The sequence below is a fragment of the Meriones unguiculatus genome, chromosome 9 (genome assembly GCF_030254825.1).
Source record: "Meriones unguiculatus strain TT.TT164.6M chromosome 9, Bangor_MerUng_6.1, whole genome shotgun sequence".
Classification (NCBI taxonomy): Eukaryota; Metazoa; Chordata; class Mammalia; order Rodentia; family Muridae; genus Meriones; species Meriones unguiculatus.
In genome coordinates, this window is record NC_083357.1 from 73,697,358 (window position 1) to 73,715,385 (window position 18,028).

An 18,028-nucleotide genomic window follows, 5' to 3' on the forward strand; every position below is an offset into this window, starting at 1 on the left:
GTCCACTAAGCATCTTGGATAATTTCCTGGTTTTATTTTTATTCTTATTCTGATTTTTCTGGATCCTCTTTTTAATCTCAGTTTATCGCTCAACTCTCAAGCTCTGTACTGGGTCTCATGAGCTTGATCTCTCGAATTCTTCATTGTTGTCTGAATTTTCTTTTATTCATTGTCTTAGTTACTTTTTTTTTAATTGCTGTAATGAAATACCATGACCAAGACAAATTATGAAAGAAAGTGTTTAATTTGGGCTTACAGTTTCAGAAGGTTAAGGTCTATGATGGCAGAGCAGGTGTATGACAGCAGGAGCAGCTGACAACTCAAATCTTGATGAGCAAGTAAAAGATAGAGAGACATTGGGAATGGCTTTTGAAACCTCAAAGCCTACCTCCAGTGACACACTTCCTTAACAAGACTACACCACTTTTTTTTTTTTGATACAGGGTTTCTCTGTATAGCCTTGGCTGTCTTGGAACACACCCAGTAGACCAGGCTGGCCTCAAACTCACAGAGATCCACCTGCCTCTTCCTCCCTGAGTGCCAGGATTGAAGACATGCACCATCACCACCAGGCTAAGGGCACACCTCTTAATCCTTTCCAAACAGTCCCAATGGGGACCAAGTATTCAAAAATATGAGCATAGGAGAAACATTCTCATTCAACCTATCACATTAATATCTTCATTCATTCTTTCTCTCTCCTTTTTTCTGCATTTGTGACTCTAAGTGCCAATAGCTGTCCACCCCATACACTCTAATCTTTATCTCAGAGGCACACCTAATGCTACTGTTTCCTACCTTCCCCTGCAGTGGGATGTGGCCATTTGTATATAAAGCTCTTTGTAAAAATCTTCTACAACTGCTTCTGGCTTGCTTTTTTCTTTTTCTTTTCTTTTCTTTTTTTTTTTTTGTTGAGTGGAATGGATGCTACTATTTAACAAGCCCCTGAAACCATTGCCCTTCTTTTCCTTATCTGAATTCTTTGAATAACTATGTAGGAATAGATTTAAATGTATTACTAAAGCCATTGAGGCACTGACTTGCTAATATAACTTAGACTACTCTGCTGGCTAATTTGTTGTCAGCTTGACGCAGCTGAAAAGAGGAAACCTCAGTTTGAGACAGTGTCCCCTGTCAGATTGCTCTGTAGACAAGTTTTTGGGAGGATTTCTCGATTGATTGATTTGGGGGCGGGCTCACTGTGGGCAGTACCCCCTCCAGTCAGGTGGTTCTGGTCTGCATAACAAAGCAGGTTGAGCAGTCCACATGAAGCAAGCCAGTGAGCACTACTCCATGACCCCTGCTTCAGTTCCTGCCTCGGGGTCCCTGGCTTGAGTTCCTGCTCTGACTCCTGTTCATGATAGGCTCTGGTTGGGACAGACTCGCAAGTCAGATAAACTCTTTTCTCCCTAAGTTTGCTTGTGGTTATGGTGTTTTATCGTCACAATAGGAGGACAAACTGGGACAACCTCCCTGTGACTTCTTCAAAGGACCTAGAGCCTAGTTCTCTCCGCCCTCCCCAAGCAAGATTGAAATGTCTGTCTGACGTGTCTTGAGAGATACTCTTCAAGTGTCTTAAAGGAGAGTGTATCTGAGCTGATGGAGCCTCTTTGCTCCTTTGCTCCACCCTCCATTCTCCTTTAAGTAGTAGTTGTGACCACCCGGATGCCCAGGCTCCAGATGCGCTGTGCATTGCTAGTCTGTCTCCCACATCCTTCTTTGGGCCTAGAAGTTGGTATGGGTCAGCCTTGGAACAAATGCAGCCTCTTAGCTTTTTTTTTTTTTTTTTTTTTTTTTAAGTCCTTAATAAGTTTTTCCCAGAACAGAAGTCTTTCATTTGTATGCTTTGGTTTTTCTTTTTAGATGTCCACTTTCTAATTAACAGCAGAAGAGCTGAGTAATAGTTATAGAAATCATATGCTGACGAGGCTTCCACATTTCTCATCTGGTGTTACTTAGAAAGTGTTTTCAGAAGCCTTACGTATTCAGTTGCCAGAGTCTGTTAATGCTGTGTTCTAACTCTGCTCTTGAACCTATTGACTTCTTTGCATTTCCAGTGTTACCTTTAACACCCCATTTGGAGTGTGGAAATGGCACCCTTCTTGGCCCTCAATGTATCTGGTCCCACAGTTTTGCAATCTGTTCTCAATTTGGTGGCCAAAATAATCCTGCTCAAAGGAAAATGTTGAGAGTGTGCTTGTTACCATAATGATAGAACTCTCAAGTCCATATATCTTTATGTGCAAACCAAGTGTCTCATGTCTCTGAAAATTCACTAAAAATATCACCATCTTGATTACAAGCCTCCAGTGCCTTTTCTTTGCCGTTAGAAATAGCAGAATGCTGAGCTCACGCCTTTTTCTCCCTCTTCCTAACGGTTCACCGTTTTGTTTATAATATGCTGTGTTCTCTGGGTCTTCTCTTTCCCCTCTTTCATATTATTATTGTTATTATCGATTGTTGTTATTGTTAATATTTTGAGACAGTATTTCTCCATGTAGCCCTAGCCATCCTGGAATTTGCTTTGTAGATGAGGCTGGCCTTGAACTCAGAGAGCCACCTGCCTCTGCCTCTGCCTCTGCCAGTGCTGGGATTAAAGACAAGTGCCACCACCGCTGGCTTCGCTCTCTCATATTCTTAGCAGGGTATGTGCACTTAGTCTGGGAGGTCCTCCCCTCCCTCTGCTGAGATTGTTTCTTCCCTCTGTGCCCTTCAGCACTGTCATCTTCCCATCTTGTTACAGCTGCTGTTTTGTAGTCATCTTATTATTTGTCTCCCCCTTCCTGCCAACCACACCCTCCCCATGAACGAGGACCATGTCTGCACGGAGTGTTGTTGGGTCTCTGGTATCCATCATACTTAAAACACAGCAGGTCATGGGCTGCACTGTAGAGGGCATAAGCCGGCCACATTTCCCATCCCCACTTGACAAATCTTCTTAAAGTAACGAGTCCCATTACTTAAATTACTTAAATATAAGGAAGAGAAGTCATAAAATGAAGCTGGCTTGATGAGTATAGCAGATGTATAAAATAAGAAGCAAAGAAACTCTAAGATACATGGATGTATAGATGTGCATGTGTGGATGCAGCCATGCAGGAAACTTACCCATTAAGTGGCCAGACCTCCTGGATACCTAATCTCCCAAATAAAGTTACCCTCCCGCAGTCTAGCAGTGTCAAACCATCTCCAGTCATAAAGAATAGAGGATGAAGACTTTTTTTTTTTCCATAAACAGAACCCTAGGGCAAGCTGTCATTTACTTGTTCTCCCGCTCAGTCTTTCATTTGTTTGTTTAACAAATATTTGTTAAGTGTGAGCCAGATGCTTGGAATAGAGCTGTGAAGGGGGAAAGGAGCTATTCTATTAGCTGGAAAAGCAGACACCTAAAATCTAATTATAGGACAATATAGTAAGCACTGTAATTAGCAATTTGTACAAGGTAGTCTGAGAGCACGCAGGAGGGAGCAAAATCTGCTCTCACCTGCTTCTGGCAAGATGAAAATGAAAATGTACGTACATGTTTTTGTGCAGAGCAAAGGATATGGATAAGGTTTACCCCCCGTTCTCCTTCAATTTTGGCTAAATAATTTCTCATTGATGGTATGCTGTTTTTCCATATGAATTTTCTTGACAGATGGAATAACTCATTGCTTTTGGGCCAGAAGCAGCAGAATTTCTTAGACATTCTTGGATGAGTCATAGAGAGAAGACAGACATTGTTCCCATGATGTCATCCCTCCTCCCCAAACTCCTCAGGAGACACACAGGAGAACTCAGTTCCTGGCCATGGACCCTTTGAAGTAGCTAAATGGAGATGAATCACACTTGAAGAAGCATGACACCACTTGAGCGTGGCACTAGCCTGTAAGAGAACTTAGTCAATCCGAAGAGTCACGTGGCTGAGGACCAACCCCATTCACCATGGGCAAACATTCCTATGGTTCAGGATTAGAGCCCCCTTTTGCCTCATTAAGCAAAATAACAGAAGTGAACTGGCAGTGAGCCTGAGAGATATGTTACTTTTGTTTTTTACTTCCAGTTCTTTATCTTTTCTGGTTAGCTGTGTGCGTGTTTGTGTGTGTCTGTGTGTGCATGCCTTTGTGTATGCGTTCACATCCGTGAGAATGGGCGTGCGCTTGTAGATAGGCATGTGGAGGCCAGAGAGCACCTCCTTGATCCGTGATTGCAGACTCATCTAGTCTCAGAGCCAGCTTGCAGCAGGGGCCTCCTGTGTCTGCCTCTTGAACACTAGGATCATGGGTGAACCATGCTACCCATCTGGCTTTTTCAGTAGCTTCTGAGGCTCTGAACTCAGATCCTCACAGCTGCATTAGCTTGCCCTTCTTTCTCGTCTTTCACCTCTTCCCTCCTCTCCTTCAATCTTTTGGAAGTAGTCTGATGCTGGTTAAACATTTCTCTGGATACCAGTAGGCAGAAATAATTGGTAGTTAGTGATTGTACCCCACCTCTGCCATCTACCTGGAGAAACGAAAATGAGCCACTGAAGTTCACCGAGCTTTGATTTCCTTACCTTCAAAGGAGGATTCTAATCAAGATTGCTTTAGTTACTTTTCTGGTCCACGTGACAGAAGCAGCTTGCCAGAGCTGTTTGTTTGAGCTCACACTTCCACAGGAAACAGTCACCGTGGGAAGGGGGAGGTGACAAGTAAATTCCATCCACGGTGTGCGGGAACCTTGAGTGTGTTTTATTCACATCTTGGTGGGTTAGGAAGCAGAGAGTTCTAGATTGTAATTACAGGTGGGCGTGACTCTCAAAGGTACATCTCTAATGGCCCAAGTGTGCTAGCTAGACATCATATCTCAGAGGCTCCAACAACTTCTCCAATGTCCAATGTCTTGTAGGGGACACTTCTCAGTCAAACCATTTAGCTCCAAAGGCTGTTTTGGCAATGAAATGAGGTAGTACAAATAAAGTTCTTTAGTATTTCACGAGCTTCTAGGGTTATCTTTTATTACAAGATCTTAATAGCTAAGCCTTGCTTTGATTTCTTCCCTGCTTAGAAGGTAATTTTTCCTTTGTCATTCCAACCCCACAAAGCCAAAACTCTACTGAGAGTACACACACACACACACACACACACACCAGAGACCCACAGGGTGACTTTACCTTTCTTATATGTTTATTGGATTGTTTTTAGTTTATGTTGGCTGAGGTTTCATTTATAAAGATTTCTGTTGTTGTTGTGTGCTTAAGATAGGGTTTGCTTTTTAGCCAGCCTGTATCGAAATTCATTGTGTAGCCCAGATTAACCTTGAACTCATATAATCCTGGGATTCTGGGGGTGAGCCACCATGCTCCATTTATAACTGAAGATTTTAAAGTATTTATACTGTTTAGTGTGTGTATGTGTGTGTATATATATATATGCTTCTGGATTTTCTAAAATATTGGGACAACTGTCTTGACTTTTTAGCGGGCCCTGTCTTCTGATAGGTGATGGATGGGCCAGGCTAAGATCTCTTCCTCTTCCAGAGGGTCCTGGAGGCAACCATGGCTGAGCTCAGAGTGGAGCTCAAAATCTTAATCTTAGTATGCAGATTCGGCTAGTCCCTGGAGCCAGCTTGCACCAGAGGTCTCCTGTTCCTGCTTCTTGAAGTCAGATGGAAACAGCTAGGATTACAGATGTCCATAACACATTGACACGTGCCCACGCACAGCACCTTAGTAAATGTACATCTGCCATCACCTAAGGCTTTTCTTCCAGAATAGCCTTTTGAATTAAAGCCTTCCATAGTTCAGAGTCCCAACTGCCAGGTAGAGTGACTCATTTCTCCATTTTGTAAGCCATTAGCAGATTACTGCTGTGGAGCTAGCATACATTGCTCTAGGGGGAACAGCCAGGTGCCCAAATGACTCTGAGCTGTGCCTGACACTGGCCCACCTGGGTTCCCCAGAGAACCCACACTCCCTTCTTAGTTCTGAGTCCTGCCCAGAGACCTCATTAGCATCACAAAGCCACTCCTCTCCTCTGCCTTCCTGGCAGCCACCTACCCAAGGGAAAAGGGAACTATGTCAGGGGAGGTGATTTGCAATTTACCAAGAACTCAAACTTCTGGCAAAGGGAAAAAAATGCAGATTGACTAGATCTGGATGTAGGGGAATATGCAGAGACATAGGAAATGTCATCTGAGTGAACTTGAAATTTGAGGGAGACTCCTTGGCATCAAGTCCTATTTAAAGCAAACACAGGAGAAAATGACCTTGGGGATCCTGGGAAATTGAAGAACACGATTTGCACAGAGTCCAAAAAGAAAAGAAATGCTCAAAGAGGAGTCATTTCTAAAATGCTGTAAAGAGACAACTTGGATGCTGTTCCTTTGAAAACTATTTCAAAGCTCAAATACTTAATGTATTTGTTACTTAACTGTGATCATGATTTTTTTGTTGTTGTTGTCCTGAGTACAATGTATGCATTGTAAGTAGGCAAAACTCGTTTTCCCGAACCCATAGAAAGACTTAGTGTCTGTGATTAGTGGAACTGCAATGCATGGAGGAGCATTGACTTATTTAGGTCTTAATCCTTTCCCTCTGAGGAAGTCAGATCATTTGGTGTGGCTAGATGCAAACATGGGAATTCAGTTGCTTCTGAAGATTGCCTGTTCTTTATAGGGTGACAGTCCTCAGAGGAGGTCCGGGGCCTCAATCACAGATAGAATTATTCTCTCCCAACGATTGCTACCACTGAAGTGGATTAGCAGTGCTTTTGGGATCAAGGATGTTGGTTTAAAAGCCATTTTGCTTGCCATACACGACTACTCAGAAGGTCATCAGGATGTGCTACATATTAAATATATGTGTGAGAGAAGGCTTCCTGGGAATTAGGGTTTTACCAGTCTTTATTTGCACGCATTCATTCTTTTTTCCCTTTGATTCTTTATTTTTAGTGTCCTATCAGGTAGAACTGGTAAATTCCTTTCTATCACTTTGGTTCCTCAGTATTAGGTCTCAGAGAAACTTGGGACAAATGGCTAATTGACATGCAGGGCCTGTTTAACTTATCAAAGCAGGTGGTGACCAATCTCTCTCAGCACCACCAATACCTGTTAGAGTCCTATTTCTTCTTAGCCCTCTCTCCCCTACCCTCCCCCTCAGCCTTTCCAGACCTCAAGCTTCCCTGCCCTTCCTTCAACTTCTCTGATTCCTGTATAGCCTCAGCAATGGCCAGTGGGTCCTTTTTTAAAACCCCTCCTACTCTTCTCCTCCTCCCCCCTCTTCCATGTCCTGGTTCATTCTCTTGGCCCGGTTCATTCTGGACACTTCCAGCTGCCTCTGGCTGTTCTTTTTCTCATGTCTATAATAAACCTTTTCTTCAACCACTTTTCATTCACTCAGTAACAGAGATACAGTCATCAAGCACACAGGAGTCAAGGACACTACATTTCCTGACTGCTCTTATCAGTCATTAAAGCATCGTTTCTCAAAGAACTTAAGGTGCAAAAAGACAACTGCATCCATAACCGAAACTTAAGATACAAGTAGGCATACATGTTCAGGTGAGAGAAATGTTATTCCTGGTGAGAACTTTATGGAGTAGGGGAAATTTAAAGTGCCCACACCTTACCATAACCCAGTGAGGTTGTGAGGTCGTGTCCTGCCTAGACACACATCTTCATCATTAGCTCGAGGGTCATCTCTGGATAGACAGAAGAAGAGTTCTTTGTCCTCAGTGTCTTGTGACAAGATTCAGTGATTGACACAGAATAGGAATCTAACATGTTCATTGCTTTGGTTTTGTGCTAGAAGCATGGTATTAACCATTTTTTTTCCTAATGGGAAGTGAGAAATGGGATGTACAGTCAAAATAGTCAACTATGGAAAACCAAAAGGTTATCTCTGTCTGGGAGCCTCATTATGACTCTTTTATAGGGCATTTCCCCTTTGATCATTGTTTGGTTTCTAGACCAAAATTTCTTGGGTACCATAAAAAAAGAAAAAGTAGAAGTGAGTGAGATTTACATCGTGAGTCTCCTGGAGCTTCTACTCATCTTTGGAGAAGGTACCATTTGCTGCTTCATCCTGGGATGAAGGAAGCCATCTCAGGAAAACAACTGAAGTTGTTTCATTTTGCAATCTCCGTGACTTCTGCCTGGTTCTGTTGTCTTTGACGTATCTGTTTTGCATCTAATTATGAAGGGCTAAACTGAACTCAGAAATAGCCACCACTGTTAGTGTGGTGAGCCAAGGCGAGATGTAGGAGTCAGAGGATTCCAAGGCCTTTTCCAACCACCAGCTAAAACCCAGGCCTACTTCTGTCACCAGGGCAACACAATAGGGTCGTCCCTTCTGGATTCGCTCCTTTCTTCCCACCCCAGATTCCCCAGCTCTAGATTATCCTAAAGCTTGTGTGGCCTCAAAGGTCTTCTGGCCTTGTAGCACAGCATCCCCAAGACCAGTCAACTGCAAGAGCCTCAGTTTGCACAGCAGCCAGTTACCGGAGGGAGCTCTACCCCAAAGTGTCTCCACTGGGATTGACCTTGCTTGTTTGTTTATTGCTAATAAATCCAAAGATGAAGGCTGAAGTACCTATTAGATTGGAAGTCCCACACTCTCCCTCTGAAATTAAGTTTGTTTTACTAGCTAATAATTCTATTCTATTAAAAACCCAGGGTTTGTTTTATAAGCATGGCAACTAGCCATTACATGAAAAGTTCTCCATGGGCCCACAGCAGAACATGTAAAATGCCATTTCAAGTGCCAAGTTTTGTTTTTTTTTCTCTAATGCTTCTTGTTTTCCTTTACAGAATTTTTGGAAATAGCTTAAATCTAATTGGTTCCCCCAGGATCTCAACTCCTGTTACATTTGCAGAACTTTTTTTTTTTTTTTTTTTGCTATAGGCATCTGGAAAAAATGAGTTGCTGTTCTTCTGGCTGGCACGGAAGATAGGATGATGCATACAGCAGCCTATTATTGTTATTATTAATTATTATCATTAATTCTCTTAGGAACTCTTCAAACTTTGAATGTTGATTTTTCCCTTTGTTTTTGGAAAGTGTTTTGCTTTTCCTAATGTTAAACTTCACATAAGAACAACATCTTTGTCCTAGCTAGCTTGAACTGTCAATTTGACACAGCCCTGACCTTCCTTGAAGGCATTTCTAGTTGAAGGATTGCCCTGATCAGATATTGGTCTATAGTCTGGTCTGTGCGTTTTCATCTTGATGGCTAAGTGATATAATTAGTGTCCAGCCCACTGTTAGCGGCGCCATTGCCTGGGTAGGTGATCCTGGGCTATAGAAGAAAGCCAGCTGAACATGAACTGGAGAATCTAGCACATTGCATTCCTCCTTCGTTTCTATTTAAATTTCTGCCCTGGCTTTCCTCAGCAACGAACTATATCCTGGAAGTGTATATCTATCCTCCCCTCCCCTAAGTTGCTTTTGATTGTGGCATTTGTCTCATGGAACTAGAACAATCTGTAGTTGCAACTCCTCCAGGTAGCTGGCCTATGTCAGGGACGGAAGAAAGATAAAGACAGGCAGACACATAACAGTAAAGGATAGAGCTGTCTAGATAACACACGCTAAGTGTGGCTCCGATAAGGCAGCTTCAGGTATGTCTAGAGCACACATGTGTATCTAGACTGTGCAAAGCAAACACCTATTTAGACTGTGGAACTAAGATATGTTCAGTGTTCCATATTCATATGTTCCTGCTGTGGGAAAACGGCCAGAACTTCTCCCTTCATTATAGCCAGTTCATGCATTTCAAGACCCACATGGAGAAGCAAATAAACATTCCTGGTCCCAGGGAATGGGAAGGGGGAAGGTTGGAGCAAGCAGAGCTTTTCAGCTTACCTTTTGCTTCTAAATGTTTGTTTCAGATTTTTATCTTTAAGGTTCTGTAATAGAACAACAGAAAAGCAGATCTACAGGCTCTGTTTCTCACACATGACCAAAAGGCTCTGGCTTCAGAGCTTTACTTTTCTAATATAGCATGGAGGGCTCAGCCTAAGGATACGTGCTTACAGAGGTGGCCTGGCGCTGCTTTGCACAAAGCACGCTGTGGAAGGAGCTTTAGGAGCCAGACATGATGGCTGGCTTACCAACCTGACGCACTGCTGTTGGCTTTTGGGGCAGAATCAGCATCCGCAGTACCAGGAAGCTCATTCTTCCTTTAGAAAATCAGTGCTTTGAAGTTTGTGTTAGGAGAGCTGTATCTTACAATATTAAAAACTTCCTGTTTTAAGCATAGGCTGGAAAAACGGCAGTGAGTTCCAAAGCTTCCTTTTTGATTAAGGGTCTCCTGATTATGTGTGTGTGTGTATACACATGTGTGCATGCTTTATAGTTCAGGTCGAAGGTCTGCTTAATTGCAGTCTGGTATCTTATTATTGGGTGGGCAGGACTTGTCCAAGCATGGCAAAACTTAATTTCAGGCTTAGCCAGCAATGAAGTTAGTAATAAAACATATTTATTGAATTTAAAACAGCAAGATTCTTGCTAATTCATTTAAAAGTATTTCTCAACATTTTCTTCCCAAGAGGAAAAAATGTTATGTGTCTGCCAAATGGGATAAGGGCCAGGCAGAAGGATGCATTCCCCTTGTTGTCCTGAGGGAGACAGTGCAGGGTGCATGAATCCAGTTCCAGCTTTGTTTGTGCCGTTATGCAGCTGTGCGGCCAGGGCAAAGTGTTTGTCTCACTGTTTTAATTTTTCTCACAGATAATGTAGAAGGATTAGCCCAGGTGAGTTCCGAGGGCCTTTCCACATCTGTTCTGTTAGAGCCGAGCTCATAAGCACTAGGAAGATAAACACAGAAATGGGGAAGCCTTAGCATGGGAACCTGAGGCTGAGGAAGAGGCTTCTGGGAGAAGGCAGTTCAGAGGTTCACCCCTCTCCCTGCCTTTCCCATGCTGATGAGAAGCTTACATGTTTTCTTCTGGGAGCCCACTCTATCTCCTCTGACGTGTTTCTTTACAATTCTCTCCCACTTGCCCCTCCCACCTCCTCCCCTGTCTCTAAGGAATAGGTGTTGTTTGGGATTTTTCAAGCCAATGCAGGAGTTACTGATGAAACCTTGAATATACTCTTCTGGGTTATTTTTATCCCATTGCCTAGGATTTGCTTTTGTTATGGTTTCAATTTTGCTAACTATGAGAAGAATTTATTTTAGCTCCAGGGTTGTATGTTTGCAATGGTGATAATCAGGATAGTGCTACTCATCCCAGAACTGTTCCCTAATATGCTCAGCTGTTTTTAATGCTATGAGTAATAACTTAGTTAATCCTCATGGCGGTACTGTAAGAAATTTACTGTAGTCATAACCACTATTCCTATAAGGACACTGATTCAGGAAGGCTAAGTAAATTGCCTGGGTTTTATACATTAGCATAGGAAAGCTAAGACTGCATCCTTGGCAACCATTCTCTAATGTCAACCGCTCTTAGGTACTTGGTCTTATTGTATTTCCTCTAAGGCAGATGTGATGTATTTTATTCATTTTCCTATACCCTTTGGAGCTGGTGTAGTGCTCAAGGAAAGCATACTTTGTGTGGAATTGAATTAAAGAAATACCACCCTACCTGGACGCCATAGCCGAACATGACTTGCAGACCAGGCTTCCCTGGTCTCAGGTTTCTCGGGAGAAACAGTACTCAGAATACCCTCAAGCGTGCATGCCGAGCAATGATGCATTTATTTCCTGGTGGTGTCCACTTCTGTTATGTGCGAACTTTATGAATAAAACTTCACCTGGTGGTTCCCATCTTAATAAAACGAGGTTGGAGTTTGAGGAAGTCACGTTGAATTTTGGTGCAGAGGCTGCTGTGTCGTTTACGCGGCAGTACGGATGAGCTTCTACGTGAACCAAGTGGAGACTGAAGGAGTAGGTGGCACACAAGGTCAGTGAGAGCTGTACTCAGTTATTAGGAGAAAAAGGAGCCTGCAAGGTTCTGTTTGTCTGAGCAGTGCTGATTTATTTGGGGCTACGCCAGGCTTTTTCAGTTATTGAGAGCATATGACACAGGAAAGAAAGATCAATACGTTTATACTCCCAGCTAAATATTTCTACGTTATTGGTGGCGAGAGGAAGAAATAAGAGAGCTGATTCTTTTCATCTTTGTTGCCATGGCACAAAGTTAATATCTTCCTGATGGGATAAATATCTCATTAAGTACATAAAATGTATTGTTTATTCGTTATATTTTCCCACACCACACCTATCTGCTACTCATATTTCCAGCAGTTCTACCGTCTGGAAAATAAACACACACACACACACACACAGTTATAGAGATAATTGAGCCCAGTTGCCTTACTTAGCAGATGAAAAAATACAGCCCCAAGCGAATGAGGGGCGTAGCCAAGGATTAGGGAAAACTCTACAAATGGGAAACAGCAATTACACAATTTGTAGACTGTTCACTCTGTCCATGCACTTTGTGAATATTTTGGGAACCTTTTCTTATGTGAGGCTTTCTGGAGAGAGCAGACTTCACTGGCTGAGAGGTGCTCGTTGGCGCTCTTATGAAATGCCTGTGTGCCATGAGGAGCACCTGGGGGTTGTTACTAGGTAATCCTTTGAAGAGGACAATGGTGTGAACTTGTTCCTTCCCGGGCCTTCTGTTTCCAGGGCAGGTGGAGGGGAAGCAGCTGACCATGAAAGAACTGAGACAGAAGAACATAGCACACCAATCTGGGAACATTCAGTCTGAACAAAGCTACCAATTTTTTTTTTCCTTTTAATTCAAGGAATGCTTACTCTTATTCCAGTATCAGACCTCAGTTCACATGGATAGCCGTAAATGAGAAAAAAAGACCTTCCCGCCTATTGTTTTAACGTAGTGGTCAGGAGAGAAGAAGAGAACGTGTTTGAACAGATATAAAGAGTATTGGTGCCTAAAAGAGTGAGCTCAGTTCTCTTGGGTGTTCACCTCACGGTCATTGTCATTCCTTGGACACCTGCTCTGGGTGAGAGCGGATCTCTAGGCCACGAGCAGACAGGTTTGATGTTAGCTCAGGGGAAACTGTCACTGCAAATAAACTTGATGTTTGGCCATCGATTTTAAAACGGTGTTTTGTACATTGGAAATACCATTATCAAGGTGGTTGTTGGGGCAGGGGTCATGGAAAATGTGAGAAAATGAGGGAAGATGAATAGCCTCCGTGAAATCCAGTCATCAGACAGTGTGCCAAGTCTGCGGCTTCATTTTTATCTGTCATAGTATTTAATAGTGTACTCGTTGCTTGTGGGGGCACTTGGAATCAGGAGGTGAAGCCATTTAGCCCTGATGGCACAGCTGGCAAGCAGCTAGGCCCAAGTCTGTATCTGAGATTTTTTTCAGTCCAGGCTAGATCTGCCGTATGTACCTGATAATAGTGGCCTCTTGTCCTCTACTTAACACAGACTGTATGTATTTATTACTTTTCTTATCGGTGTGACAAAATACCAACAAGGCAGCATTAGAAAGAGAAGTTTGTTTTGGCTCAGACGAGGGTACAGCTACTCATCTTGGCAAAAAACAAAAACAAAACAAAACAAAAACTTTTTATTGACTATTCATTCAGCCCTGAATTAGAGAAGTCCAGATGAGTGAGAGTCATAGGAGAATTTTCCTCAAATTGTGGTGGGGTTATGCCATGTAGCACCTATATTGAGTTGAAAAGTATCTGAAGTCGTTCCGTACCCCTACCAGGTGACCGTCATACCGTAGTGATGGCGTTCCTTAGTTTCACGGTGGTGGTCTCTTCACTGGCTGCGAGCCATGATGCCCTGCTGACGTTTGGCCCACACTTTGCTAGCCCCTTAGGACATCGTAACTGAGCATCCAGATGCAACAGTGTGTATCTTTTGACTCCATCATAAGTCGAAACACTGTAAATCAAAGACCAGCTATTTATAGGGCAAGAAAAAAAACCAGGTGAACAGTGCACTCAAGAAAGCACAGACCCTCCCCAAAAGATCATAGGTTTGGACATAGTTTCTTTCACCATGGGCCATTGTACAATTTGTGAATCTCTTTGGGTTCATATTTATCTAATAGTACTTATGTCTGATTGTGAGAATGAAAAGATGAAAGAGGTGAATGGTGCTTTTGACAAGAGAATTAGTGCGTGCGATTTCACAGGTGCTTCCTAGTATGTACTGGTATCTTTATAGCACCAAGTGTCACACGAAGACAAAGGAATGTAGAACAAGGGGTCAAACTGTGAAGGGAAGAGAGAAACAGGGTGTTAGACGAAGGTGGTTTTCATTGCAAAGGGTGAGGAGGGGTCAACATTTCCATTGCCAGGTCACGCTGAGATGCCTCAGTGGCGTGTTGCTTCCATCTTGGATCCTTGTCTTTGTTTCTGCTCTGAGTTCTTCCCACGGTCCCTGCGTGGATGCTTGTTGGCTCCCTAGGCCCCCCAGCCATGCGCCATCCTCTACTCCCCAAATGCTTCCCGTGTAGGTCTGCTTAGTTCCAGTTAACCTTCACTCTCACCAGCTGCCGTTCTTGCACTGTCTTCTCAGATCCACCACCCCACTCTACCAAAGAGGAAAGAACATTTCAATGTTAGAAGAAGGCAGAGTTGGAAAACACTGGGTGCCCAAGCAGCAGGGCAGAACACACAGGGAAATATGACCTGGAGAGAGGCCCTTGGCTGGAAAGCCTCAGGGTAGTTTCAGAGGGCGACCACCCGGCAGCTTCTCTCATGTCAGGGCAAATACCGGTTCTCATAAAATCATTGGGTTAAGACAGTCCGTGGTGGAGGAGGTTGAATAACACTCTCAATACACACCAGTGCTGCATGTTTAGCCCGGAAGAGTGACTTTTCCAATCTAGACTAGAGGTCATTGTGCAACTGGCCAGGCTTCTCGAGCTCCTGTCCCCTGGGCCCTCCTCTCGGAATATACTCAGTCTAGTTCTAGTGGGAACCCGGAACTGTTGTCCCTCTGTGGGGCTGTGGTTATAACGAGTCGACCGTTGGAAGATCCTGGCGAAAAGCTGCAGAGAAGAAGTGAGTAGATCAACAGGAGAACAAACCACCCCACACAAAGGGGCAAGATATGTGGCTCCCAGGACAGAGGTAGACACCACCTCAGGGCTTTCTTTTCAGACTACACAGCGTCAGAAGGTGGTGTCCTCCTCAGAGGTTCCAAAGGAACACCTAGCAGGTGAGAGATGGAAGCCTTTATTCAAAACTTGCCCATGTTGTATGCAGACAAGAAAGACCCCCAATGGCTCCCCAGGCCTACCCTCCCCCACCAATGTTTGCTGTCTTTAAATGAATCTGAGTTTTCTCAAGCTAATCTGTCTCTCCTAATGGCATTTTACTCCTTTAACTGTGGCAGAGACCAGTCCTGTGAACCTGTTGGCTCTAGTATCAGCCTTTTCCTGAAACTTGTTCAAGGGTTTCATTTGGTCTTGAGACAGGGTCTCCATACACAGCCCTGCTGTCCTGGAACTCACTATGTAGAACAGCTCAAAGAGATCTTCTTGCCTCTACCTCCCAGGTACTGGAATTAACGGTGTGTGTGTGGCGGAGGGGGGGGTGCGCATGCTTGTACTTACACACATTTACTAGCTGGGGGACAATCTCAGCTGTCCTTCAAGCAGCCACTTTTCCTTTTGAGACAGAGTGTCTTGGAGGTCTGCCTGGAACTCACCAAGTAGACCAGACTTGTTTGCCACCAAGCCACAAGCATCACTCTTGTCTTCTGCCAAATTCTGGGGTCACCACATCAGGTATTTCACTCAGGCTGAGGGGATCTCACTCAACAAAGGAGGCATTTTACTGACTGTACCATCTCCTTAAGCCTTTTTTTTACTTCTCCTTTGGAGACAGGGTCTTGCCATGTAGCCCTGGCTGGACTAGAGCTGTCAATGTGGATCAAGCTTGCCCAGAATTTGGCATGGTTGATCTCTTTGCCTTGGCCTCCACTGTGCTCCTATATAAGGAGCATGCCAAGAGTGTAGGCTGTTCCATTCCTTTAGTGCTCTCTGAGAAAAATAATTGGTAAGAGTTCCAGGTGAGGGTGTGCACACAGATCCCATGAGGCCGCCGAGTCCCGGTGTGCGTCCTTCCCCATGTGGATTCTCCATCCTTGCATCCCCCAGGGGGGCTTTGCATGAACATGTGCAGTAGAGGCCTGTTGCTGATAATTAAAATGTCTATTTAAAAATCTGTGTCACGCTGCACCTTAATATTTGATTTTCTCTCCGTGAGGCTGGCTTTGGTGTTAATGATTTTTTTCATTTTCTCAGCCACATCTTATGGATTATTTAACTAGCACGTATGACAGGATGAGACAAAGGAAAAGTGACAGAGGGAGGCAGCCTCATTGCCCCTCCCCAGCCCTTACCTCATGCTGGAATGTCCTCACACAAAGAGCAGCCCTCAAAAGAAATGCCGAGTTGTGTGGCACACAGCATGGTTGGTGAGGAGGCCTGGCCGCTGCCTTCAGTGCTGCTGCGAACTGCTTGTGAGACCCTCGGCCTCCTTGAAGTTCATGGAGGCAGCAATGACGGCAGAAGTCCTTTCTTTTCATCCCTTGGAAAACTGGTGAAATTATTTAAAGTTTGCTTTGAATTCTTGACAGTGGCTCATTGCTTTAATCCCAGCACTTGGGTGGCAAAGGCAGGGGAATCTCTGAGTTCAAGGCAAGTCTGGTCTACAGAGTGAGTTAGCAAGGGCTACACAGAGAAACCCTGTCTCAAAAAGCCAAAAAACACAAAGAAACCCCCCAAATCCCAAATCACTACATTGGAATCACATACATTTATGTACGGTCACGCATTTATGTCGTCACATATGCATACCCACCTAGGAAGTGTGCTGGTTGGTTTTTTATTTGTCATCCTGACACAAGCCAGGGTCACCTGGGAAGAGGGAACTTCAGTCCAGAAACTGTCCTCATCTCACTGGCCTGCAAGTGAGCCTGCGGGCTATTTTCTTGATTAATGATCAGTGTGGGAGGGCCCATGGCTCCGTGGACAGTGCCACCTCTCAGTAGGTAGGAGGCCCTGTGTTATAGAAGAAAGCAGGCTGAGCACACCACAGAGAGAGCAAGGCAGGAAGCAGCATCTCTTCGTGTTCCCTGCCTCCAGGCTCCTGCTCGCCCTCCTGACTAGACTCTTCTCAACGATAGACGGTGAAGGTGACCTGTAAGCCAAATAAACTCTTTCCTCTCCCAAGTTGTTTTGCTTTTGGCATTGATCACAACAACAGAAAGCCGGCTAGAACAAGAGGAGATGGAAGCGAAGGAACCTTGAGTTCTCTGATCTGTTTCCTCTTGACTGTCAGCATTCACACTCTCAGGACCCATCGACACATCATTGTCACCTGTCAATGGCTTACGTGAGGGGCCCATCCTGGTGTTGCATGTTCAGGAAATCTGGACAGAACAATGACACATATCTACCACCGTGATATCACAGAAATAGTTTCTGGTCTGAAGTCTTCTGTGTCCTGTATATTCATCTTTTCTTCTCCACAACTCCTGACGTGATCTCATAGCTCAGGTCATCTCCTGTCACTGGCATCTTTTGCTTATGAGTATGAATTCAAAGTTCCTCTATATTTTTAAATGAGCGTAAGAATTCTGCTGGTTTTTTTTTCTCCACACTTGACTTGCCTTCAAATTTACATCGTATTCAACAAACATCTCTGATCACATTGCTATGCTGTATTTTCTTCCTGTCACTCATTGCCCTCTGATGTTTTCATTTTGTTGGTTGTCCGTCTCTCTCACTGAAATTCCAGCTTAGTGAGAATGGAATTCCGGTCTGTCTTGGGTTCACAAATCCTCACAGTATGAAACAGTGCTTCTGCATAGTAGGTGCTTAGCAAGTGTGTAAGAGCTGTATGCAGTGTGACCTGAACATTAATTCCCTTTGGCTCTCTCGTCCTCTCCCACTTGGTTTGAAAGGTGACATACTCTTTTATTCACTTTGCTCCAGATTTCCAGATTTTGTTCAGAGGATGAAGCAGAAATTCATGTTAAGTCACTGAGTGTGGGAATTATTTCTTGTTCACCTTTGGCTTCTGAAGCTCTGTGGGTTGTCTTCTGAATTTAATGGG

At 43.9% G+C, this 18,028-nt stretch overlaps 1 protein-coding gene across 3 annotated transcripts in view; it reads left to right on the plus strand.

Moving 5' to 3' along the window:
- Window positions 1–18,028, plus strand: part of Enox1 (ecto-NOX disulfide-thiol exchanger 1) — a 560,948-nt gene that overhangs the window by 97,395 nt on the left and 445,525 nt on the right. The window lies entirely within an intron of this gene.